The 27,192-nt window shown below is 46.1% G+C and overlaps 1 protein-coding gene across 1 annotated transcript in view; it reads right to left on the bottom strand.

The window, feature by feature from the left end:
- LOC144754764 (dimethylaniline monooxygenase [N-oxide-forming] 2-like) overlaps nucleotides 1-25,050 on the bottom strand; it is a 368,566-nt gene extending 343,516 nt beyond the window's left edge. The window contains exon 1 of the mRNA XM_078642962.1: nucleotides 24,788-25,050. The gene's annotated coding sequence lies outside the window, so the exon portion shown is untranslated. The remainder of the gene's footprint in view (nucleotides 1-24,787) is intronic.
- Between the last annotated feature and the right edge of the window lie 2,142 nt (nucleotides 25,051-27,192).

Genomic DNA, 27,192 nt, shown 5'->3' with positions numbered 1-27,192 from the left:
TATCGACCTTCGAACGGATGTTATTTACGACCACCGTAAACGCAGACTCGGTGCTATGGAACCTTAGAAAACCATGTTGGGAAGGATCCAACATGCCAGAGGTATCTAGAAAAGCAGTCAGGTGTTGAGGTGTTGGTTAAGATGTACCTCAAGCATCTTTGCTGGGGCCGGCAACAGAAATATTGGACGAAAATTCTTTAGTATCTCAGGATCTAAAGTGGACTTTTTCAGCAGGGGCTTAATCACAACCATTTTCCAAGAGGATGGAAAAACACCTTCAGTGATTGCACTGTTCATCTCCTCCAAAAGGTGAGGCAACAAGACTTCCCTACGGTCCTTAAGGATCTTAAGGGGACAGGGGTCCAAAGGGGATCCGGATTTGATTTTGTCCAAAAGCAGGTCTAGCTGCTGAGAGGTGAGAAGAGGGAAATTAAGCAGGCTACTATGGGGTTCATTTACCTGGCATTCTATGGGGGGCAGGACCGGAAGGGATGGGGGACCCAGCTGGCCCTTCAGAGCTTCAAGAGTGGAGTGAATATCAGCTATTTTTGTGTGAAAGAATGTAGAGATCTTATCACACAGCTCTTGGGAGCCCACTATAGGATCTGGTGTTTGTAAGGTGCAGAGGGAGTCTACAATCTTGAACAGTTCCCTTGGGGAATTAAGAGAGGCCGTTAAGTTAGAAAAACTGACCTTCTTTTCCTCAATTACCTTCGTTTTATACTCTCTAAGGAGGAGTTTATGTTTTTCCTTCTCCTTAGGATCAAAAAGAGTTTGCCAGAGCCTCTCCTGTTTCCTACATCCCTGCCTTAGTAGCCTAAGTGTTTCTGAGAACCAGGGAGCCGGGGGTCTCTTTCTGGCAGAGTAGCACTGTAAGGCGGGGGCCAGAAAGACCACTGCTCTCGCAATAGAGTACGAGAGATCGGGGGCAGTGGCGCTGAAGGGGGTAGCCTAGAATTAATCATGAAAGCGGCCAGTGTGTCATTCTTAATCCTCATGTAGTTCCGTTTGAGTTCCTTTTTCCTGGGGTCAAAAGATGGAATAGAGGAAAGGTGAGATTTTAATTCGAGAGGGACAGCCATATGGTCTGACCATGCAAGGGGAATGGGGGGACCTGTCGTTAGTCTGGGGTCATTAGAGAAAACCCCATCCAGTGTGTTGGCAGCTAGGTGGGTAGGGCTGTCCACCAGTTGCAACAGCCCACATGAGGCCAGGGAATCCACCAGGAAAGAGGTGTCACTGGAACCTAAGTTTTCCAAGTGGAAATTCAGATCTCCCAGAACAGTCAGGTGAGGTGTGCCAAAAAACGGCTCTAAAATTTTCAGCAGATTTTGGCAGAAAGCAGACCATGGGCCTGGAGGCCTGTAAAGCAAGAGACCAGAAAGGGAAACTGAGGGAGAGGGGTTAAGAGAGAAATAGATGGCCTGAAAGGGGTCAGACGGGGAGGAGAGTGGTTTAATACGGCAGATGGAGGAGACCTTGTGCAAGATACCCAGTCCTCCTCCCCTACGACCAACTCTATCGATCCTGGCTAACGCATAGCCCTCTGGAATGGCATTCACAAGGTCAGGGCCAGCAGAATCTGAGGCCCACGTTTCTGTAATGAAGACCCATGCGGGCTTCCTAGCGGAGACAAAGTCTCTAAAAGCAATATTATTCTTTACTAAGGATCTTGCGTTAATAAGAAAGCCAACCTCGGTGGTTACTGAGGGCAACTTTTGCCTCTCCGAAAGGGGCCGCTTATTACAGAAGTCAGGAATCTTGGTACAGGTGTTTGTGATGTAACAACTACAACAAGGAGTCCCAAGAAAAGCCTCCGGGGGGAGCTTATGATGGCAGAATAGTCTATGGGGCTTAAGTGCCAATAGATCCTGGAGGGAAAGAAAGGATGTTGCTTGACGGGCATGGAAGTTTAGAACAGCATCCCTGGTCCATGGCCCGTCCTCAGCGCGGACGGGCGCAGACGGGCTGGACTTAGGCAAGACTTCGGCGCGCGCCCCATGTGCGGGTCCGCTGTACGCAGAGAAAGCCATCCAGCCTAAATAGGGAAAGGAGCCTCGGTGTAGTGCCCCGCGTGACCCTGTTTCCGCCAATCAGGGCAGGGGGAGGAAATGTTTGCCGGCACCCTCCACAACAAACGGGAAATCCCGTGGTGGACCGGGGTGCTGGCAGGGCAAGAGTGAAAACAGTTAAAGCAGGTAAGAGGCACAAGTAAAATACGGTGCATACAAAAAAAAACAATATTTTTAAAAAAGCGATTTAAAAGGACCACATTGCAGTCATGTAGCCTGAAACATGATTTAGCAGCAAGTCATCGTATTCATGGCTCGATGCACATAAAACAAAAAAGTACAAACTAAGTCGGGGGTCTCAACAACAAACACTACCAGATACTCAAGTAAAAAGTAGGAGTACTATGGAATCCCTTGTCGCAATAGGAAAAAAAGAAGAAAAACAAGAGATGTGAAAGGAAGGACCCTTAGCAAGGGATTGGATTCCCATCAATTACCTTGGTGATCAGTATCATCATTTGGGTATCCTACCAACCAACCAATATACCTCTTGATCATAGAGGCTATCTCCTTGGAATAAATCTCAAGTGGGTCGAGAAAGGAGAACCAGAAAAGAGGGAACAATTCAAATGTTCTAAGAGAGCTGATCACAGATGGTTTCACAAGTAACCATGAGAATAATGCAGTGCAGAAAAAGTCGAGGATGGAGGTAACTGACGGGGTACCCACCGGGTGGACGGCGTCCCCCCACTTATTTTACCAGGGGGACGCCGTCCCCCCTGCCAAACAGCTGGACTTCACTCTTTGGCCTCTCTGGGACGAGGAGCTCGGCACCTTTCGTGGCGTCACTTCCTGTCGTGACGTCACTTCCGGTGACAACGTCCCCCCACTTCTTTTTTTACGACTAGAGCCATCTATACATCAGGGGCCATACCATGATGGGCGGTGTTGGCTCAGTGCCGAGTGGAGTCTCTGGGTTTATGCTCCTGCAGTGTGTAAAGTAAATTCTTTTAACACAATGGGGCATATTATCAAGGACCGGTGTTAAAATGATCGTTGTTTTATCGGCAGGAAACTGCGGATAAAACGGCGATAATGGGCTTGATAATACGCTCTTGTTAATTCTCATAGAATCCCATGTTAACACCAGAACCTGGGCTTCTATGGGAATTAACAAGAGCGTATTATCAAGCCCATTATCACCGTTTTATTGGCACTTTCCTGCCGATAAAACGGCGATAATTTTAACACCGGTCCTTGATAATATGCCCCAATATTTCTCCGAGTTAGACCTTGATTTTCAGACCCTACAGGTCGAAACAGTAAGATTTGCCTCTTTCAGTTGCTGAGCTGTGCTGTCTATAATAATACACTAACTAAATACATATTTGGTAAGATTAATTCCCTTTACACACGGGGTGCCGCTCGAGAGTGGATTCTACAGTCTGACTCTTTGCCCTGTTAGAGGAAGTCTGCATCGAGGTCCCTGCCGTTTTGGGACACCTTTGAGGAAGCAAAGACCTTCGTGGCCGCAGAGGAGGTGAGAGGCGCGGTGACCGGGACTGCGAGGACCAGCATTCTAGGAAACACCGACAGCTGGTTCCTCTTCCCGGCCGAGCCGCGCCCCCTCCCAGTGCCGCGCCCCCTGCCTGCTGCTCATTACCTCTCGCGGCCCCCGCTTCGCGGGAGCCGCTCGAGAGTGGATTCTACAGTCTGACTCTTTGCCCTGTTAGAGGAAGTCTGCATCAAGGTCCCTGCCCTTTTGGGACACCTTTGAGGAAGCAAAGGCCTTCGTGGCCGCAGAGGAGGTGAGAGGCGCGGTGACCGGGACTGCGAGGACCAGCATTCTAGGAAACACCGACAGCTGGTTCCTCTTCCCGGCCGAGCCGCGCCCGCTCCCAGTGCCGCGCCCCCTGCCTGCTGCTCATTACCTCTCGCGGCCCCCGCTTCGCGGGAGCCGCTCGAGAGTGGATTCTACAGTCTGACTCTTTGCCCTGTTAGAGGAAGTCTGCATCAAGGTCCCTGCCCTTTTGGGACACCTTTGAGGAAGCAAAGGCCTTCGTGGCCGCAGAGGAGGTGAGAGGCGCGGTGACCGGGACTGCGAGGGCCAGCATTCTAGGAAACACCGACAGCTGGTTCCTCTTCCCGGCCAAGCCGCGCCCCGTCCCAGTGCCGCGCCCCCTGCCTGCTGCTCATTACCTCTCGCGGCCCCCGCTTCGCGGGAGCCGCTCGAGAGTGGATTCTACAGTCTGACTCTTTGCCCTGTTAGAGGAAGTCTGCATCAAGGTCCCTGCCCTTTTGGGACACCTTTGAGGAAGCAAAGACCTCCGTGGCCGCAGAGGAGGTGAGAGGCGCGGTGACCGGGACTGCAAGGACCAGCATTCTAGGAAACACCGACAGCTGGTTCCTCTTCCCGGCCGAGCCGCGCCCGCTCCCAGTGCCGCGCCCCCTGCCTGCTGCTCATTACCTCTCGCGGCCCCCGCTTCGCGGGAGCCGCTCGAGAGTGGATTCTACAGTCTGACTCTTTGCCCTGTTAGAGGAAGTCTGCATCAAGGTCCCTGCCCTTTTGGGACACCATTGAGGAAGCAAAGACCTTCGTGGCCGCAGAGGAGGTGAGAGGCGCGGTGACCGGGACTGCGAGGACCAGCATTCTAGGAAACACCGACAGCTGGTTCCTCTTCCCGGCCGAGCCGCGCCCCCTCCCAGTGCCGCGCCCCCTGCCTGCTGCTCATTACCTCTCGTGACCCCCGCTTCGCGGGAGCCGCTCGAGAGTGTATTCTACAGTCTGACTCTTTGCCCTGTTAGAGGAAGTCTGCATCAAGGTCCCTGCCATTTTGGGACACCTTTGAGGAAGCAAAGACCTTCGTGGCCGCAGAGGAGGTGAGAGGGGCGGTGACTGGGACTGCGAGGACCAGCATTCTAGGAAACACCGACAGCTGGTTCCTCTTCCCGGCCGAGCCGCGCCCCCTCCCAGTGCCACGCCCCCTTATTCGTCATAAGCAGACCTGCCAACGCGCATCGCGGGACGCGCGCGGGTCGCAGCCCGGGGCGAAGACCGGGCAAAGAGCGGGCCGTTTGAGGCCGTTCGAGAACGCGAGAGACCGGACCGGGCTACTGTACTAAGCCCTGCTTATACGGACTATTACTGTACGTACTCACCCTATTTACTGCCACCGAAATTATTTATGTTACTGATTCCCCACAAAGACCCCGTGAACCTAATTAATAATGAAAACGAGGGGTAATAAACTAAAAAAAGTGGGGGTAGGTGAGCAGCTGCTAGGGCCCATGGACGACTTTATCACTAAGGCAAACTCGTTCATAGACCAAAGCATCAGTTTGATCGAGGATAGAGTATCAATCGACCTTGCTAATGCAAGGCGATCATCCATGGGGCTACTGGCCGCTGCAAGAACTCCCGAGTCAGGTGGCAATCTAGCGCAATCGCCACAAGGTAACAATAGACTTAGCCTTCCAAACGTCGTAGATCTCTCAGCCTCCCAACTCTCCTTATCGACCTCAGACTCAGATTTAGAAAAAACACCCGAAATGTTACCCGATTACACCCCAGAGGAAGTAAGACAAGCAAGAGGGAGGAGGGAAGGGGCAATCAAGAAAAGAAAGGAAAAGGGCGAAAATACATTAGTCAAGGATATTGTTGAGCAAACTGAAAATCCAAACACGGTAGGGCCAACCTTGCAAACAGCTGATGATACCGACTGCCATGTGTTGGTACACCATTCCCCACACTATACACCGGATATTACCACTTCAGGTTCCCCTGCTCTTCCATCCCCTAGTAAAGAACTAGAATTAGTCGATACCTCAGAGTTGGTAAACAAAATAGCTGGCCTACTTAATTCGCTTTTTCTTCCTTTAGAAAGGAGATTATTAAACATTGAGAACCAATTATTTAAGCTCATAAATCCTCCAAAATTAAAGCCGACTCAAGAGCCTCAAAATACGGGGACAAACAAGCTGACTGCACCCATTCCACAAAAGAGAACCACTACTTTATTGCTCCCACCTCTTAAACAACAAACAATAGCAAAGGTAACCTCAGTGGAGAAACCCCCTCCTAAAGCTACAACACCTATACCTCAGGCCATCACGGCCCCAAAAACATCGGCCCCAAAAACACCAGCCCCAAAAACACCAGCCCTGAAAACATCAAATCCAGCAGTAAATAAAGGAGGAACCAGTGGAACACACGAGGGTAAACTCCCCATCAACATGCCACCTGAGGCATGTCCATTCGTGGTTGTGATGACTGGTGTACCAGAACTGGCGTGGCAGGCCGTAGAACCTAATTGGTCCCTAAAAAATAAGGCCCAACATTGGCTAACTACAAACCGCCCAATCCCTCCTAACTGGCCAAGTAGAATATTAACGGTATGTAGGACCCCATGGGTAGGTCATGGCATGAAATTAATACAGGGAGACTGCATTGTCATTACCTTTGAGGACCCCAGAGTAGTTGACTATATTTGCTCTCGGGAACATTATAGCACAAGTGGTGGGATAGATACAAAGCGTCTTTCCTTTTTCTATCCCTCGAGACATCATAATAGCTACCTCCAGGATTTTGATAGCTCTTGGCGTAAAGCAGTCCCCCAGCCATGGGAACTTGACATCCCCAGACCTAAACCGGCCCGCGCTATAACGATTACGATAGTTCTTGGTGGATACAGGACCCCCACTACCAAAACTATGAGGGTCCTTGGCAGATTATGGGACCACGGAACAGAGGTAGAGATCGGGAGCAGTGGGGTGGGTTTTCACAGAGACCATACAGACCCCCCCATAGGGAAACACCACACTGGGACAGCTGGCCGGGTATACCGACTATGAATCGGTTCAGTGGCCTAGAAATGGTTGACTGACCATTAGCAGAAGATGTAAACATCAACCAAACCATTCTACCCCCAGATCCCATAGGGGCGACTATTTCAGGGTCAGAGAACAAAATACAATTCCTGTCTGTCATCTTTTGGAATATTGCAGGCCTCCGCCCCAAAATCGAGGATGGCTCTGCTGCTCATTTCCTAGAGGAAGGGAAAATAATCTGCCTACCAGAAACATGGGCCATGAAGGAGCTACATCTCTTGGGCTGTAAGACGTATTTCTCTCCAGCCGTAGCAAGTAATGTGGGAAGGCCTAAGGGGGGCCTGGTCACTTATATAGCAAACACTATAAAAAACCTGAAGGTATTAGAAACAGAATTTGCCCCAAATTTCCAATTACTTTGTCTCTCGGCAGGGAAAAAAGTAACAATCATCCTAATAAATTTTTATAATAATTTGGAGGACGACTACTTTTGTACTACTCTCTTAACAATCCAGGAAAAAATCGCCCTGCTCCGACAATTGTATGAAAAAAAGGGACAGTTCACTTACTATGGGGAGGGGACTTTAATCTACACCCTTGCCTGCGCGTGGGTAAAGGGAGTTGTGGGATAGTGGATGAGTATGACACTCCCCTCATGCACTTCCCCCACGTAAGGACGGGGATAGCTATGAATAACCTCCTTTTAGATCTAGAATTGTCAATAGCAAATAAAACTGGCTCAACTGGGAACCTCCTAGATCCAACGTATCTAGGGCGGGGGCATCAGACCACCGTCGATTATATTCTCTTGACCGATGGACTAATACATCTAACCAGGGATTTCACACTAATGAAAAATACCTTAAGTGATCATTCCGCCCTTAGGTTGGATGTTTATTTGAATGATTTAGAAACCCAAACAGCAACCATAGCAAAAACCCTATCCCAAAATAAGATTGAACTGGGCAAGAGAAACGGGTATACCCTGAAAAGGCAAAAGATCGATCCCATTCAACTTACTGACAAATTAATAAAGATAACATACCCCAATATAATAAAATGTTTAGATCTCTCAGTAGATGATGGGGTTGTTCTTGAAAATTTCAAGATATTATTAGAAAAAACGACAGGATTGCTGACTAGAAATTCTAAACCAACTAAGTCAACACTACCAGGTTGGTTTAACCACGACTGCACCCTGGCCCTAACCAAGCTAAAAACGGCCCTTAAACAACCACATAGAGTCCAACAGCAAATACAGCACCTTAGGCTCCAATAGAATAAGGCAAGGAAGCTGAGAAAGCAGGAGCTAAAACAAGCACTATGGGCTGAACTCCACAAAAGTGCAACTATGAAAAATAGCGAGCTCTTCTGGCGGATAGTCAAGACCCCCTTTCTATCTGATCCCGACAGCCCCAAGATCGAAGTGGCTATAGAAGAGGAAATCTGGGTAGACCACTTTTCAAATATATTTAAACTAACATCCCCGACTGAAGGGCCAGTCCACTCTTTACCCCCAGTCGAGTTTCCAATTTCTTTGCAATTCGACATACTTGATGTAATACAGGCATTAAAATCAAGTAAAGGTGGTAAAGCACCTGGTCCTGATGGGGTGCCAGTAGACCTTTTTAAACACCTCCCGGACCTCTGGGCCCCTATACTCACAAGAGTATGTACTGCAGCAGCGAAACTGGGACTGATGGAGTCTTGGTCCAAATCCATCATGGTGCCAATTTTTAAAAAGGGGGACCGCCAGGACGTTACATGTTATCGCCCCATTTCATTGTTGGACTCTCTGGGCAAAGTAGTTGGCAGAGCGGTACTTGAGCAGCTTCAGCAATGGGCAGATGACAGGAATATTATATCTGACCTACAATTTGGATTTAGGGAAGGCTTCGGAACTGTAGAACAGGCACTCAATCTAAGCATGATTGTGTCCAAATACATTCACGCAAAGCAGGGGACAATGTATATGGTATACGTGGACCTGTCTGCTGCGTTCGATTGCGTTTCTCATGCGAAGCTATGGTCTCTCTTGAGAACCATGGGGGTGGATCCCCCCCTCTTGGACTTCTTGAGAGAATTATATTCTGAGGCTTCTGCAAGAGTGCGCTATGGTATAAAAGGGGAGCTCACCGCGCCTTTTAGAGTGGAGCGGGGAGTCAGGCAGGGGTGTGTTCTGGCCCCCTTTCTCTTCTCGTTGTACACCAATGGATTGGAGGGGGAGATGCTGAGAGGGGGCAGGACCTCCCCAGAACAGACCAACGCTTGATCCCCGCTCTACTCTATGCGGATGACGCGGTCATCCTGGCCCGCACACCAACTGAACTCCAGAAGTCTCTGACTAAGTACGCTGACTTCATGAGCGCTCTAGACTTACATGCAAACGTTAAAAAAACATTTGTCATGGTGGCTGGTGGAGGACGAAAATGAACAAAGAATATTTACTTAAATGACAAAAAACTTGGGAGGACTCCCCAGTATCCCTACCTGGGTATAATGATCGACGAAAGATTAAACTGGAAGGCAGCCATAGAAGCTCGGAGGCATCTTTTCAAGAGAGCAATTGTAGCACTGATGAACTTCTCCCAACGACTGGGAAGGAGACCACCAGTTGAATTGTTGAGAATTTATGCTGCGAAATGCCAAGCAATTGCGCTATATGGGGCCGGGGTATGGGGGCATACAGATGTTGGCTCCCTTCAGATAGCAGAGAACTCTTTTATGAGATTTCTCCTATGTGCGCCAAAATGCTCCTCTATCTATGCTTGCCATATGGAACTAGGAATTCCCTATATAGCAGACCTGATAAAGGTTCAACCATTGTTACTTTGGAGGCGCATTTGGGTCTCGGACAAAAACGTGCTGACCAAACATATCTTAAAGGATTCCATGGCACTGGACCGTGCGCACAAAATAGCATGGCTTACCTATGTCAGGCGCTTTTTCTTAGACTTGGGCCTAGAAAGGTATTACCTTACACCCGATAAGCTAACTGAAATAACAAAGAAAGAGTTGAAGCAAATAGCCCTGAGCCATCTAGAGACTCTTAGGATTACTTTGTTATCAACTAAACAATCCACATTACATGCAAATATGGTACAGCTTACCCCGCAAATCCAGCTTTATCTCACATTAGAGATCAGTACCTATGATAAGATGCTTCTGACAAGGCTTAGACTCAATCTTTTCCACAGACTTGTAGCCTTTCCAGTAAAGAACACATGGGAACCAACTTTGGTTCACTGCCCATGTGATGACATGTCGCCACAGTCCTGTATACACACAATATTGTTCTGTAAATATTTTCATACCCACAGAAAAATCTGGCTATTTCCCCTGTTAAAGCGCTGGGGCTTTAGACAATGCCATCCCGCCATGTTATGCTTACAAATGCTAGATTCAGAATGTACTTGTTACCATGTATTACATTTTTTAAAATGTATTGTTAGGCATAGGAACAACCTTTAAAAGATGGAATAATCCCAATGTTATCTATCCTTTTAATGTCTTAGAATCTTGTTAAAATATTTTTTATGACAGAACTTGATATTTTTCAAATATGTAACTGTGTAACTTAAGTTGTTGCTTTTATGGTTTTGTAAACGTCTAAAACCGAATAAAGAAAGAATTATATGTTACACACTGAAGGAGAATAAAAATGGTCTCTCTGTTCTGGGCTGAGCAAGTGCAGCCCACCATAATATGACCCCAGGTCCTGTTATGGAAAAAGGCTCATGCTCAAATGACTTTTGCACACTTTTTAGCTGTAGCTTTGGTTCCCTTTCATATCATGGAAAGGCATATTTATTTTATTTCATGTGTGCAACATAGTTAGATTGCACCCATGCACAATATTTATTATTCTAACGATACAAATGTTTCCACATCTGTGAGTGTTTTTACAATATGTTAACACACGTTTCACACATACCCATTCTTAATGCCATACATGAAAAAGAAAACACATCGCCAAAAACGTTGTTTGAGCTGGTTGCAATTACTTGCTTCACACGGTAGCTGAGAGGGCTTTATGCACACTTGATGTTAAACTCGCCATCGTGCATTACATTGATAGGACCAAATCATTTCGCAACTCTCAGCAACTCTTTGTTCCTCTCCAAGGACATCCTATAACAAAGGTAGTTATTGCCAGGTGGCTTGTCAAGTGGATTCAGACATCCTATCTCTAAGCTAAAAGGAACTTGCGTGCCCCCCCAAGGTCATATTCCATCTGGAAAAGGGAGCCACTGTGGTTTTCCTAGGGAACATCTCTTTAGGGAACACCTATGAGGCATCTACCTGGTCAACTCCAGATACCTTCACCAAGGACTATTGTGTGGATGTCTGGTCCGCCAACAAGCTCGGATTGGCCACAGCATTTTAAGGACTTTGTTTCAAGCATCTGCTGTATCCATTGAATGACCACCACTTATAGGAGTACTGCTTTACAGTCTATGTAGAGCATGTGTCTCTACAACCACACATGCTACCACACAAATATGTGAATTACCTTGGAAGTACCTGTTCATTCCATGTAGTTCTGTAGATTCACATGCAACCCCCTGCTTTTCCGGAAACAAGTGGTTTCAGATATTTTCTATCACTTTAAACTCACCATTTCTTGTACACAAAGCCACACATGGTCACCATACTCTACTCTACTTACTTCTCCATCTGTACACTCCCCCGCTGTGCAAAAAGATGTCTAACAATGGAGGGGGTGCCCATTTGCATTGCTGACCAGGGAGGAGTCGCACCGTGACTCATTGCCTGGAGGACTTCTTTAAGCAGGGGAGGGTTGCAGATATCCACACCCAGCACTGGATGGCAGCAATGTAGAGCATGTGAATCTGCAGCACTACACACTACAAACAGATGCTTACAGGGTAAGTAAAATATTCCTTTGGGCTGGAGGAGATGCTTGATGAGTCCAACTTATGAATTCAGCATTGGTTGTGATTTAGGAATGCATTTAATAGACAAGGATGTCTTTGAACAGTGTGTACTGCAGGTGTGGGTAAGTGGTTTCCTAGGACAATGTGTTCTATTCAGAAGTTCTAGAATTATTTTGTCTGACAAAGGTAGGTGTCCTTCAAGGAAAGTCCAGAACAGTATACATGCAGGAGCATGTGGACATGTTAGGCTGGAAACTGAGAACTGTCCTCACTGTGAGAGCTGGAGTCAGGCTGAAGTATGTTGCCTTACAGGTAGGGGTACAAGCTTAGCCATGAAGTAAGGTTTTATACCTGAGAGTAGAAGTATTTTTGTAACAATATTTTTTACAGACAATAGTGTAGTGGTGTATTGTGCTAAAGCAGCACCTCATCTTTGAAGCTACTTCATCATGTCAGCAATGTGCTGATACATGCAGACAGGTCTTTGGTCCTCGACCAAACTTATCTGGTGCTATATAACATCACTAAATTTTAAAATTAAGATATCACTCCATCAAATTATGAAGATCACATTTAGAGTACTGTGTTGAAAAAATCCATTTTTTTCGCGGGCAAAATCTCTGCTATTTAACTAGCAGCCGGCAAAACAGTACATCATTTCTGACCACAGGCTAAATAGTAGAGATGTTCAATTTGACCAGCAGCCAGATAGATAATGTGAAGCAGGTCTTTATTTAACCAGATATGAAGAAAAAATTAACTGCAGGCAATGGTAAGGTGGTGGTTATCTTGTAATGGGGATGCAACACGTATGGGCCTTTTGAAAGTAAGTGCATAAACAAATGAACAATAGTGCATAGACTAAGCTAAGCTGTTTATGGATGAAAAACAGTAACATTCACTTTGAATTAAAATACTTATTTTATTTTAATATTCAAATAAGAAAAGCAGGAGTCAAGCCTCTGTTTTAGGAGCTTCAATATCTAGCACATAGATATTTGGTTTTGCAGTCTAAGAGTATTGCCTTTCTGCAAACAATAATGAATAAGTGTAGTTTTGAAGCATCTTACATAGATGTTTCATTTTTTAATGTTTTAATGTTTGTGATCCTCCTGTGATGATTTTTCAAGTCTGGGATCTTTTTAAGCTTCTTACGGAAGGCCTGGTGCTAGCTTTAGACTTCTTTTTAAAAGGGACTGTGCTTGCTTAGTATATCAAACTTGGTAACACAGCAGAACTCGACAAGTAGCACAAAAAAGGGAGTGCAGAGAGATAGGTTGTGTCTGGGCCAAACAGGGAGTGATACTTACATAAGACAATAAGCATTGGGGGGAACCGTCCTTTGGGGCAATTGTAGGTGGTAAATTAAGTAAGACACAGTAATGGGACTTATGAGGAATGGAGAAATGAAATCAGGAAACGGGTAAGTATTGCATCTGGATAGTTCTCTCAGCTTCCTGCTGAATATACACCATTTTTCTTAGTGTTTACACAGCAGAATGGGTTTTAGGTATAGATGCTTATTGCTCCCATGTTATGAGTGGCCATTCGACCACACTGACATTTTAGTCACCTGCACAATGTATCTTGAGAGAGGTCATTTTGATTTTTAACATGCTAAGCAGTGTTTAAGTGGGCAATATTATGCCACTATTGTGCTCTCATTTTGAATTTGACAGTGCTATCTCATGTAGAAGCCAGGAGCATGGCCAATTGCCGAAAATGGTGGCCCCATATTGAAGAAGCTTAGGTCCAGCCTGGCCTGCATGACTGTGCGGCCTCCCAATCATCCTGATGGGGACTATGCAATCACATCAAGGGGTTTAGATTCCTCCCCTCTGTCATTCAACCCCAAGAAAATTCCACATAAGGCCTGCCTGCCTCCTGGAGGGCCAGGAGCAGGTGAGCAGACTCTCCAGGAATGGACGCCTGGAGAAGGACAATCTGGCTCCGGCAGCTCTCTCAACGCTACACAGTGGAATGCGGGCTCACCCAGTAGCCCAGTATAGATGATGTTGAGGCCCAATTACGGCAGACCAAGGTCCCCTTAAGTGAACAGGTGGAGTGGAGGGGGCCGGGTCATTGTGGCTCCTCCTCTCCCACATGGATACAACCTCTGTGTCAATTATTTTTCAGTGCCTGAAAAAGATGAAGTGCTTGACCTATCTGCACCACTGCCCAGGATCTGTGGCCTGCTGGAGACCAATGTGGTGCCCACATTTCTCTAATCCTCTCCCCCACATTTATGAGGGATACTACGAGGCTCTGGTTCGGGCCTGTCAGGGATGTAGGTGGAGACCGGCTTGCCTACTGTTTTTAGCTTTGCGCCCTAACAGTCCATAAGGGGGGCCCATATGCTGAGACAGGGGTTATATTGGGAGTGCCCTGAAGGGTTTGGCAGACTCCATCTGCATGGGAGGGACTGCTTGAGCCGAACCCCACTTGCTTTGGGTTGACAGATGGGCCTCCTGGAGGTAAATTCCTGCTCTGAAGGGGGTGGACTCTAGGGAGGTTGCGTAGTAGTGCAAGTGACTTTCCCTGGACTGAAGAACTTTTTCAGGTGTCAGCTAGGAGTTCGATAGAGCTGCCAGCTCCCACTCCTACGTCGGTATCTAGTGTGTCCCCTGAAAGGAATCTAGTCATCATTCTTGGTTAACATCTTCTACCGTTTCACTTCTTGAGGAGATTAGTACAAGACACCAACATGGTTAAATCCAAACACATGTACCCCGACATCCCTATCTGGAATTCCCTGGGAGATATCATTGCATTGGAGGGCTTTCACAGGGACTCCGTTTCACCCTCTCAATCTGAAGACTCCATACGCGATAAACAGGACCTCATCCTAGCTGAATTACAGGACTTCCGAGCAGCCCTGGGACAAAAAACTTGACACTGTAGCTCTTTACTTAGGGGTACTGATGGAAGACCAATGGAAGCTCTGTGAAAAGGTTCAGCAACATACTCTTACCCTACAAGAGCTCCTGGCTTCAGTGCAGATCGCGGCGTCATGGCAGAGTTGCTGATGGCATCGGAGATTGCTTTTCTTGCTTCTTTCAAGTTTCTTCCAGCTCCCAACAGTAGGATCAACCTTCAGAGGCCCAAAACTGGAACAGGCACCTCCTGTCAGAACTGTCAGAAATAGAGTTCAGGGGAGCTGGGTTGAAGTATTTGTGTCCCTGAGACTACAGAACAGGAGGCCGGTACACACAGGCCCTTGGAGATTCTTCTTCAAGCAGTTTAACAGCAAAGTTCCAGTCTTTATCCTTTCCTTGGCAGATGCAGCAACTGCAGGCCAACCAAACACACCACGCAGCAAAGGGGCAGTAGTCCAGCTCTTCTCCTTGGCAAAGGTTCCTCTTGAGACCAGAAGTGATATGTAGTTATATGGTTTGAGGTTAACTACTTATACCCCATTTCTTCTTTGTTCTTCTGTGTGCAAGGGGCTCTGAGCCCAGTCCAAACCAGTTCTGTCCTCACTGGTGCAGTATGACCACAGGGGGTGGAGGAAGCATTGTGCAAAGGAGACAGACCCTATTGAGATGCAATGAAAACTCCTCCCACTACTCAAAAATCAGTCAAGGTCTATTCAGATCATCTCTGAGTCTTACAGGAAGGGTCAGGCACACCTTAACCCCACAGTGGCAGTCTACAGTGAATTCACATCCCTAGCCCCTGTCACTCCAAAACCATACAGACAATCCACAAACATGCAGAGGCCCACAGAATGGTTAAATAAGAAAAGGCCTACTTTCTAAAACTGGCATTTTCCAACACTCAATTAAAAAAACCACTTAAAGATGTGTTATTAAATTCTGAGTGCGGAGAGCCTAAACTTTATTCCTCTATCTTGTCCCAAAGGGAAGTTATTCTTGTAAGATTTTACAAAGTATCTCCTATGCTTTCCAATGGGCCAGATAGTCTTTCAGTAGTGAAAAACTAAATTGTCAGTTTTTCACTATCAGGGCATGTCACACACACCAGTACATGTCCTACCTTTCAAATACACTGCACGCTGTCCAATGGGGGTACCATGGGCCTACCTGAGGGGTATCTTACATGTAAGAAAGAAAAGGTTAGCGCCTGGCAAGTGGATGCACTTGCCCGGTCAGCATGGTACTTCAAAATTGCACGCAGACACTGCAGTGGCAGGACTGAGTTACCTTTGCAGGGCTACTTAGGTGGGTGGCACAATCAGTGGTGCAGGCCCACTAATAGCATTTGATTAACAGGCCCTGAGGCACTCAGTGCACTTTACTAGGGACTTACCAGTAAATAAAATATGCCAATCAGAGAGAACTAATTGTAATAACAATGTACACAGTGAGCACTTGCACTTTGACACTGAACAGCAGTGGAAAAGTACCCAAAGCATCTAAGTCAGCAAAAACGAAATCCAGCACAGCATCAAAAATACAGGAGGTAGAGGCAAAAAGTCAGGAGAAACATGCCAAAGATGCCAAGGTCAACAATATGATTCTCTGCAAAGTATGTAGTAGAATAGGCCCACAGGGTGCTGACCGGGCATTCACCCTCCTGGGGTGCCCTTTCGACCAATTTTGCCCAGACTGTTAACTTTTCATCACCAAGATCATATACTGCAGAAGGCTACGTTGATGGACCCTTTAACTGCAGGCTCCCTGAGAAATATGCTCTTCCCTGATTATGTATTGACAATCCAGCACCATTTTTTCAAAGGCCCTGAGGAGGTGGGGGCCTAGCAGAGCAGCAGCGGGGCCCTTTGGGCTCTCAGAAAGACCAGGGATCCCCTGCTTCCTCCCAGTGTGGGGCTCACTCAGGACTCAGGTAGCAAAGAGCAGCTATGATTCCTACTATAGACCAGGCCTCCAAGGGTCAGAAGGCCGTCCTGCAATCGGCAGCAACCCTCAGTCTACGTTCTAACTTTATCCCTAAACAGAGCACCCCGAGATCTCTCCTCTGACTCAGATATGAGGCCCCACCCGGGGAAGGCTGGGGGTGACACCACAGACAGACACTGAATTAATCTAGCAATTGATGGCATTGATCCCCCCAGCCAGATCTATATTCAAATGTAGTCGGCACAGGCCCTTTCTCCTCTCAACTGAGTCAAAGCTGATGGAGGCCTTCACAATGTCCATTACCTACTGCTGAGCCAGCAACCTAAAATGGTTGATGGGTTACAACACCGATAGCAAAAGCTTCTCCCTCACCACCTTTCCACATTTGTCATGCTAAGGAGGTCTTGATATATCATCCATTTTCTCTTCAGCGCAGGGAAATGGTCCCCCCTGTATCAGTCTCTACACCCTATATATAATGCATGGAGACTCTTTTGATTTATAACAAGGAATGTCAGGGGTTTGGAGACTGCTACTAAGTGTTCTAAAATCCATTCTTAAATTATACGTAGAGGTGCCCATTGGCCTTCTTGCATGAGGCCCACTTGGATAAGTTTGAAGGTGGTTGACTGTGCCATTGCTGGTGAGGTCTACTTTTCTATACTACCCACTCCTACAGCAATTAGATTGCACCTGGGTCCCAACACTACTTGAGGCAATGGAGGTGCCTATTTGATAATCAGGACGGGTCCTGACACTCCTGTCTTTATACCGCCCTATCTCACTACTATCTGCTGATTACAAAATCCTCAGTAAAATTCTTGCAGACCGTATCCCATCTCTATTACGAGAGCAGATCCACATGCATCAGAATGGTTTTATCCAAAGGCGCAATACCTCGCTAAATATCAGACGCCTCGCCTCGATGGGTGTTAAAGAAATTACATCTTGAGACTGGCCCAGCATGGCCTGCTTTTCCCTGGACTTAAAGGAGGCTTTTGACTCCATGTTCTGGGTTTTTTCCGATTTGGCTTTGGCCCTCAACTGATTGGTTAAATTCAATTACTCTATACCAACCCCAGTGTCAGAATCCAGACAGGTAGTTATGCATCAGAGTCTTCCCTAGTTGCCAGGGGAGCCAGACAGGGATCTCCTCCTTCCACCCTGCTCTTCGCACTATCCATGGAGCCACAGCCAGTTCTTCTTCATACCAGTGGATTAGAGTGGAACATTTCAAAGGGACTTAAAACATGTTGTCTTGCTATATTCGGATGATATGATTCTTTATCTTTGAGATGTTTATGGAGATCTAGGCCCTGTTACCTCTACCCTGAATAGCTGGCTATTGAGTAAATTATAACAAATTCACTCTTGGCAGTCTCTTTGCTGTTGGAACATTGATGTCCTTTATAGCCTCTTTGATTCCCATGCCTTCCCTGGTAGTGCCTTCTTGACTTAAGGAGCACTTAGCGTGTCTCTGCAGTGACACTGGGGAAGAAGGGGACCTGAACCAACTCCACATTTGCTGCTACATGCTCTGCATTCGGTGGGACGTGGCAGGAGCCTGCTGATGTGGCTTAAATCGGGCCTTTGCAAGGGATGCACTGAAAGTATTGTCCAAATTACAAATTACCTGGGACGACTTCCTGTGACAAGCACTACACAAAACAGGGGGGCTTAACACCTTGAAATATCTGAGCAAAATTTCTCATGAGTCCCGCTTAAAATACATCCGATTTTGCATTTTACACAGGGCATACCTGACTTATCAATGCTTATACATGATCTACCCTCTTGTCCTAGACAAATGTCCCCACTGTAAAGCTGGTTCAGCAGACTTGACACATATGTTCTGGACATGCAGAGTACTAGGGAATTACTAGGATACTGTACTGTCAACAAAGCCTGGGTAACGGGGAGAGATATACCCCAAGTCTAAAAAAGAGACAACGCAGTTCACCAACCATGGCCTACTTCTAGCGAAATGAGCAGTGGCAATAAGCTGGTAGTCATCACAGCCTCCATCTTTGCTGCACTGGCGGACGGAGGCAACCAGGTGGGCACAAGTGGCAAGCACCACTCTTCGCCGCTAGAAGAGGTGTGGTTTATGATAATACTCTCTAGCCTCTTATTGAGGCATGATACTCTAAAATTTTATTACCCCCAAGATGGTGACACTAGGCCACCCAAGACATCATCTGCTATTGCCCTTATACCTTGTTAAGGATATAGGCAGACACACAACAACATAATTCATCACCCCACTCCATCGACGAGATGGTATACAACAGCACTCAAATACAACCCTTACTCATGACCAAATACGCTGACTCTTCTTAGTGGTGGAGGGCATCTGGGGAGTGGAGGCAGCAGTTTAGTTCAGTAAATTGTTTTTTTTCCCTTTGATATGCCTTAAGAAAAGACGATCTGGGAGAATGGTTTGAACTTCAGACTGCCACATCCGGACTTACATCTGATGGGAGGACCTGACAACATCCTCCCCACAAACAGGGGACTATTTATGAGCTAGTTTCACATGGATGGGCAAAAAGACCAGGCCCAAGAGGATTGGTCATATAAAGACCGAAACAAGGAGGACCAGACACCAAAGGATCATGTCTAGTGGATGCAAAACCAGGAAGAGAACATGGACTGTGAGGACCAGAAATAGGAAGACCACTTCTAGGCAAACCAGATTGAGAGTGAGTAACCAAAAGGAGATGGACAGGCAACCACAGCCAGTGGGACAAGGGCTAAGAGGACCAGGGAAATAAGGTCTAGTGGAGCCACAGCTAAGGGAAAAAGGAAACTTAAGTCACCGAGGACCAGGAGTATCAGGACCTTACACACCAGGACACGCTGTACCAGAATGAGGCAGAAAAGAAGGACCAGGACAAGGAAGGACAGGATGACAGAAGCCATGAAGACCAGCTGCGTTACTAAGAACAGGATGACCTGAACAAGAATTATCAAGACAAAGTGGACAAGTTAGTCCAGTATGACAACAAGCAGAAGGACCAGGGCCAAGAATATCATGCCTTTTGGAGGAGGACCCCGAGAACTAGTCAGGTCAGAAGCAGGTAGACTAGGGCTAATAAGACCAGGGACCAGATGGGGAGGTTTAAGTAGACTAGAAGAATCCGAATAAGCAGGACCAGGAACAGGGCTAGAAATAGAGAGGTCAGGTGTAATGGGACCATGAGCTGGAATTCGAAGTGGAGCAAGAGGACAAGGAACTGGGCTATTAGTACCAGGCTGGCGAGGATCAGGGGAACCAGGATGACCAGAGCCATGAGGACCATTGGGACCAGACCAAGCCTAAAATTAACAGGCCCAGCACAAGACGACCTAACAAGGAGTACAGGTACCAGGTGGGTCACAAGGACCAAGGTAAGGCGAACAGGATGAACCAAACCAGGAGTCTGGAAGTCCCAGCCCTATGGGAGCCAGGACAACAGGGCTAGTGGATACAAACCCAGCAGACAAGCATGAGCAGGGTGAGGATTAGTAGTACAAAAATCAGGGGACCCGGGAAGGGCTAATACAAGGATGAACCAGGAGCAGGGCCAAAAAGACTATGGCCGGGAAGAACTACAACCATGAGCACCAGATTCAGGAAACCAGTATCAGGATGACCAGAACTAGTTGGACCAGGGTCAGGAGGACCACACCAACTGAGAAAAGGAGGACTTGAATAGTACTAGGAGGGGTAGCAATGCCTAAAGGCTCAGAAGGACCTAGAAGAGAAGGAAGATGATCAAGAGCAGGAGGACATATATGTGAGTCTAGGCCATATGTATTGGGATATCACTTTTATAAATGGTTGTTAGCCATTCTTCTTCTGTTGACACCCTCGGAAATGCCACCTTTTCACTCCACATATAGAAATGATAAGTATTTTCTGTAACATCAGAGCATGCAAAGTGAAGGAAAAAACAGGACTGTTAGACTCTCACCTCTGAGTATTAGAAAATGCTTGCTGATGCTGGCACAGTAGTCTGATGTTGGATATGAGGGCAGAGGGACTGAAACTTGTCAGAGGAGTTTAAATGTGGATGGGTTAAAATGAGTGTGGTCTGTGAAGAATGGCAGAAGCAATTTAAGAGTCAGGAAAAATGGTTAATAGCTAAGGAAGGGGTCAAAGAGCTACATGAATCAGCAAAGGGGAGCTCAGAATCATAAGATGAAGATGAAAAGGGATTGATGGAGGCCGCAGATAGATCGTCTCCGATACCACAAAAAAAGATTCCGTATGACCCGAGATCTTTGCACTGACATTCCATGGGCTTATAATGTGCGGTGGGTATGTAGCAAGTGCGTAGTAGTAAGACTTCATTTGTAAGTAAAGTCTAAGTGCATGGACCATTGGGATGCTTTTTGCATGACGTGATGGAGAGCAGATACAGCTTTCCCTACACAGTGGGCCTGTATTGACTGCATCCATGTGGATGGAGACCCAGAACTGAAGAGAGGGAGAATGAAGAAAATGCTACCCAAACAAATTCACTGACATCCTTTTTAGAAAAGAGCTGCTCATTCGTTTTCCTGTGTTATGACAAAGGGTAGATGGTAGGAGTAAGGGGTAGGTTATAGGTTTGTCTTGTTAAAAGTGTCATCATTTCTAAGGAGGTCTGCCCTTTTGTCTGTGGCTGATGCATGCTCATGAAGGCTGACGACAGCTAGGAGCTGAAATCTCATGCTTCATTGTGTCTTTGTTTTAAATACTTCTACCTGGATCCAGCACTGTTTCTACTACTATGAGATCCATTACCTAGCACAAAGGCTGTGTCTGAGGGTAAGCCAGGAAATGATTATTGAAGGAGAATCACCCAAAATCAATTCTGAAACCTCAATAGTGGATCCACATCCCCTGTCTGGAAAATAAGCATTAAGGTTGAACTGTGAAATGATCAATCCGTAGGTCACAAGAATGGAGGTAACAAAATGGCTCTGTTTATTCAGTGTCTTATTTCGAACAATATTAGTAATAAAGCCAATAAATATAAATCTCTATGAATTTCTATTTTTCTGTATTTGGTGAAAAGGGGGTGTATTACAGTGACTGCCTCAGGAGTGCAACTGGCATTGGCGCCCTCTTTGTGCACCCTTGGTGCACTTTGGCATTACAGAAAGGCTGCAGATGCTTGTGCAGCCCCTTCAGTAATACAGATAGTGCTGGTGCATATAAAGCTCCAGTATTCGAAAAACAATGTTTAATTGAGGCCACTTAGTCCTTTATGTGTATCTAATAAGCTACACTTTTTTTCAAAACGTATATTATTTTGTATATTTACATTTGGATCCCATATGCAACAATTTGGTTAGAAAGGCAAGTATGGTGCAGGACAACATATAATGATTTTGATGCAATTGTTTTATTTATTGCAACATATGATCTAATTTTTTTTATCTCTTTTTTATGATGAGTTATCATGATCCAGTGCTCACAAAAAGGGTGACATAAAAGTGCTCTAGTGGGTGAAAAACACTAAAACATGCATCTTTTTAAAAACAAAATGCTACGCTCCTTTTGTTAATTTTACATAATGAAATAAGGAGTTAGGGGGGTCAAACGGTGTTTCAATCTCATTCAGTTGAGATCATCATCAGGACATGTGAGTGAGCACCTAGTATCTTCGAGAACAGTAGTCTATCTGAAACACGTTGAAAGGGGTGTTGGTTTTTTTTGTGTAATGCATTGTTACAGTTGTTACTTGCCTCCATGAAGGCTGCCCAACATGTGGGAGCGCATACGTAAAATCGTATGTAATAGTATTTTTTTTATTTGTATCCATGCAAGTGTATTTTGTATGTTCTGCCTTAAGCTCGTGTTAATTTTCATTCCTTTTTTCGCCATTCCACCAAAACATTATTTTCCCATTACCTGTTGAAAGTTACAATCTCTCCTCTATTGAGATGTGGTGCCAGTCGAGTGAATGGAGGGTTAACTATACACTTGGCCAGTTCAAATAAAGTCCATACGTTGAAAGTGAAAAAAAAAAAAAAGAAAGGGGTGTGGAGGTCTCTCATGTGTAGAGTGCACCCGTCAACAAAAAGCGGTACGCTCAGTTTGATATTTTATTATTGCGGTTAATGAGCTGAACCGATCTTAGCGATTCTAGGAAGTGCGATTTCCTTACTCAGGCTGGGCACTCGCTCTGGTGACTCGGATAGAATCTATCTGCAGTGGGCATTCCCTCAGGTCTCACGCCCCATGCAAATAAGGGAATCCCTTTGCCTCTGCTCCGCATGGTATTACAGACGTGGGTGCAGAGGAAAAGAAACCCTCAGGAGGTGCACTCACAATGCACCACATAAAAGGGGGCACACTGTGAGTGCACCTCCTGATGATAGCCCTTTGGCAGGAGAAAAGGTGTCCCATGAACCCCCCCAGACATATCCTTGCAGGCGGGTGCCGTCACTGACGGCACCCGCCTGCAAGGGAATCTCTAATCTCCTTAAAAAAAGCAGACGACTGCCGCCTGCACAGTAAAAACAAGGAGTCGCTGTAAGCAGCTGCTCCGTTTTTCACCTGAATACGCTGCCTCCAGTGCAGCAAGAGTTCGTGGCTGCCCTGGGGGCAGCGCATCCATGGTAATAGAGCGTATTTACACTGTTTGCGTAAGGTGCACGTTTTTAATAGCGCACCTGGCACAAACAATGAAAATGCACTTTTACCATAATACAGCCCTATATGTCTTTTTCCGATCACAGGTAAATAATGAAGTCTCTTTTCAAAATATCAAAACATCTCAAATTAAATGAACAACAAAAACAAAATACAGAACTATGATGCAAATAAACACCTAATGATTATAAAATCTATAACAAATAAATGAACAAATGTAAACCAAAAACTGATTTAATCAAAAAATAGTTCAATATATTATACTACCAATCCCAATCCAAATCCTCAAAATAACCCACAAAAACAAATACCTTAAAAAGGTAAAATATTAAAAACTAAGGAAAATGCATTTGTATCTAAAATTATATAATAAAACATACACATTACAACGTTACAATATAAATGAAACTAAATTAAATGCCACCAAATGTTATTACACTATAGTCTTAAGATCTTTTTTATTTACAACAAAAAAAATAAGCTTACCATTGATATTAATATTATGGTCAAGCCATATTTTGGAGGCGATAATCAGGCACCATCCCTCACAAAGTGTCAGTCTCACACCACCAACAGCACTCTCACACCCCTCGCAGACAAGTAGTCACAAGCTACCGGAAGCACTGCTATATCCATCCCAGTGCAGCAGTCACATATTACAGAAAGCATATTCATTCTCCTCACTCACCAACGGTCACAGTGGCAGAAGCACTCACCCCCTCACGCAGTTGAAGCAAAGCCATTGGGTCTGGCTGCCACCGCTGGAAGAATCTCTGCAAAGATTAGGGAGTTAGCTAATGTGGGTGAGGAAGTGGGTGAGTGCTAGAATGAGTCAATGAGTGCAGGGGGTGTTGCGTTTTTGGGCTCATTGGCGGATGGGTGTGAGAGTGAGACTCCGAAGTTGGAAGCATCCAGGCACGTTCATTTATAAGCCAGAACTATTGGCTTTGCCAATGCTTAATTCCTATGTACGTCAGTGGATTGTATGTTGTTTTCCGTGAGTAGGTATCTATATGTTTGTTTCTGTGCCTGGATTTATTTTAGTCTTTGCAAATCGGTGCCCACATTGCTTCTGTTGGTTGCATGTTTGGCGCCAGCATGTCTTTGTGCAAGGATACATTATAAGAGTTTTGATAAGCGCCTACATGCCGGTCCATATGTTTGCTGTCTGTGCAGCTATGTTTACATGAGTCCCTCTGTCCGTCTAAGTGTGACTGCTCTTGTTTTGTCATCTGGTGTGTGTGTAGGTGGCTGTGCATGGGACCATGCATGTATATTGTGGTTTGTGTTGTTCATGGGTACCTAGAGTGCTTTTCTTCATGAGTGGATACCTGTAAGTATGTTTTCCTGTCTGCACATTTGAGCGCTATTTTCCGAAAATAAAGGACTGACTGAAACTCACTCTCTTGACTGGAGTCCAGTGAAAGACAGCTAAGATGAAAAACTGATCCCGTCCCACACACCTAGAACCTTTGACTGCAAGTTGTATTAAGACTTCCGCAGTATGTGCATTAACACGCCGAGTAAACTCTCAAGAAAATGCGAGAGATTCACAGAAAAACAAAGCCGTGTAAATAAGAAATCCGCGTTCATAGTACTTACCGAGACAGCTCGACTTTTAAAGATACGTTAGTCTTTTCCGTCCTGTATGGGCAGAGGCTGCTCCTGCGTTCTGCTTTTTCGTCCAGTTTTCTCACATTCGGACTATGTGAGGTGGTTAGAACTGGCCCGAAACGATCTTTCTCACAGTGTGCACTTTCCTGAAAGACTGCAGAGCTAAGCGACTCGCCCAGGCAGAACCTGTTTGGGAAGGAGAGGCCGGCTGGGACAGTCAGGGTAGAAAGGAGGACCTGTTAAATATCTGCTGAAAGCACCACCAAAGTTGTTTTCCGGGCAAAGATTACATAATAGGTGCCATCTGTCCATGCCTCCACCTTGCCCATTGGCCCTGGCGCCAAGATGAAATTGGTTCCAGTAGCGAATCAGACAGCTAATAAATGACCCACGTTTGAAACAAGATGCTGTTCTGAACTTGTACACACATGCTGTATAAGGTGCCTCGCAAAGTATGGGACAATTAATGCATTTGTGCCTTCTTCTAACAATGCCTATTACGCAATTATCTGAGAAATCAATAGGAGATCAGGACAACAAATAGCACACTGACCTGTCAGACCAGCTCTTCAAATCCCGGCCCCCTGATATACCTCCGTAAAAAAACGATTGTCCATAGATTTTCATTTTTGATTTGTGTTTTTGGATCATTAGAGAAGTAATTTAGCTTGGGTAGACATTGTTTTTTTTTTTTATAAATTTTTATTAAAAGAAGAAAAAACAACATACAAGGCAAAAAAACAGTGTACATGGACATGTGTTCACAGAGGAGGACACCTGAGCACAATGTTACACAGTAGATCAATAGCACACGGAGTGGGGAGGGGTCCAGAGGGGAAACAAATTAGAGAAAACATAAAGAACACCGCATATGGAATGTCGGATCAGGGGGACATGGGGACATCGGGTCTCTCCACGAATGGGGGCGGACATATATTTCCACGGTATGCGTTCCATTGGCTCCAGATGTTGTTCCATTTCCTAGGATTGCCCCGCGCCACATACACAGTCTTTTCTCTGAACATACACCAATCCATATTCTCCTTCCATACCGATACCGTGGGCGGCCCCCGGGAGACCCACAACTGCGCAATGTCTCTCTTAGCGATCATATTCCCAAGGGTCGGCCACTGCGTCTGTGCCACACCATAATCATTCGGCTCCCACACATTCAACAGACAGCGTCGGCCTCGGGCAACAACTCCACTCCAGTGACCCTTCCCATCACAGCATGGACACGATTTCAGAAAGTCACCACCTCAGGACACTCCCAAATTATATGAAGGAAAGTTCCAAGCATCCCACAACCACGCTTACATAACCCATCTGAAGAGTAACCCATACGAATCAAGTGCGGACCAGTAACATACACACGATGTAAGATTTTCAGCTGAACGAGTCGGAGTCGGGCAGGAATCGCAACTTCTTTAGGTGAGGATAATGCAGCTTGCCAATCCTCGTCGTCCAGCTCCAAACCATCGCCGGTCCAAACCTCCCTGAGGCGCACCAGCAGATCCACCCGGGTATTGATCAACTTCTTATATGTCAAAGAAATGGTACTGTCGGGCACGTGGCCGTCAAGGACCCGATCTTCAAGAGGGGAGGACTCAGGGATGTCGGTACCCGCAGGGAGAGCCGAATTTAAAGCATGATGAATCTGTGCATACCGAAATAATTCCCTGTCACTCAATGCATATTCTGTCTTTAATACGGCAAAGGTCTTGATTTTGCCCTTGACCCAAAGATCGCCTACGGTACTGATACCAATCATGTCCCATTTTTCAAACCCTTTCGTTTTCCAGAGACATCCCAACCTTTCAGACGCATACAACGGGGTCGCACAAGTCAATCGACCTCTCCATCCCGTAGACGCATTTGCATCATACCACACTCGTACAGCAATCTTGGTGGGTCCAGATAAGTCCTTTCCCGCCACCTTGGAATAGAGCGCCCTTCTGTAGTCCCCTCCCTGTAGCAAATATTTATCCATCTCGAATGCCGGGTTAGGAGCTGGAGCGTACGTTGCATGATTGATCGCACTGAGCTGCGAGGCCCAATAATAACGCTTAATATCCGGCAGCGCTATACCCCCGTCATACCAGGGAAGTGTGAGTTTAGCGAGGGCGATACGCGAACGTCCATCCCAGATTAACCGTCTCTGCAGGCTCTCAACCTTTCGATAGTAGCTCGCCGGAATAATATCGAACGTATTCTGAAGCGCGTACAAAAAACGCGGCAGGGACATCATTTTAAAAAGGGCTGCGCGCCCGAGTGGTGATAGAGGCAACCCACGCCAGCGCACAACATCAAGTTTCAATCTCTGAAGGGGAGGGAGTAGATTACGTTCATATCGAGCCACCGGGTCCAAAGATATAAAAATCCCCAAGTACTTA

Source organism: Lissotriton helveticus, chromosome 1_1, assembly GCF_964261635.1.
Source record: "Lissotriton helveticus chromosome 1_1, aLisHel1.1, whole genome shotgun sequence".
Classification (NCBI taxonomy): domain Eukaryota; kingdom Metazoa; phylum Chordata; class Amphibia; order Caudata; family Salamandridae; genus Lissotriton; species Lissotriton helveticus.
This window is presented reverse-complemented; position numbering and strand designations above follow the sequence as displayed.